This window comes from Vombatus ursinus, unplaced genomic scaffold (genome assembly GCF_900497805.2).
Source record: "Vombatus ursinus unplaced genomic scaffold, bare-nosed wombat genome assembly UNPS02014837.1, whole genome shotgun sequence".
NCBI classification, from domain to species: domain Eukaryota; kingdom Metazoa; phylum Chordata; class Mammalia; order Diprotodontia; family Vombatidae; genus Vombatus; species Vombatus ursinus.
In genome coordinates this window covers 2,854,939-2,855,424 of record NW_020954615.1, presented here as the reverse complement: position 1 = coordinate 2,855,424, position 486 = coordinate 2,854,939, and positions in this window count along the sequence as shown.

Sequence of the window (486 nt, the reverse complement as noted above, 5' to 3'; positions counted from 1 at the left end):
GGGAGACTTGAGTTCAAATTCACCCTCAGAAACTTCTTAGCTGTGTGACCCAGGGCATGTCCCTTCACCACTGCCTGCCTCAGCTTCTTCTATAAAACACAACCTCAGGTCAGCCACCCCACCCAGGACAGGGCAAAGTATGCAGACTAGACTCTGAGGCCGAGGCTCCTCTAACATGGACCACAGCCTCCACCGTCAGCTAGACGGGCCAGGATCATGAAGCAACAGTCAGCCATGATAACTGGGTCTCCATTCTAAGCTAAGGACAGAGAGCTCAATGTGACCGCCTACAGCCCTCCACTCCCACCCTGCATTCTGGGCTAAGAAACCAGCGTGGCAATGACACCTAACTGAAGAGCCAAAAGAAAAACCCAAGGAAATGACAAAAAGGTTTGGGGAGGAGGGGAAGAGGGGAACCTTCACCAGCCGTCCCTAGCGGAGGGACTGAAGAAACAAGCGAACAGAAGAACACTCTTATTAGAAATG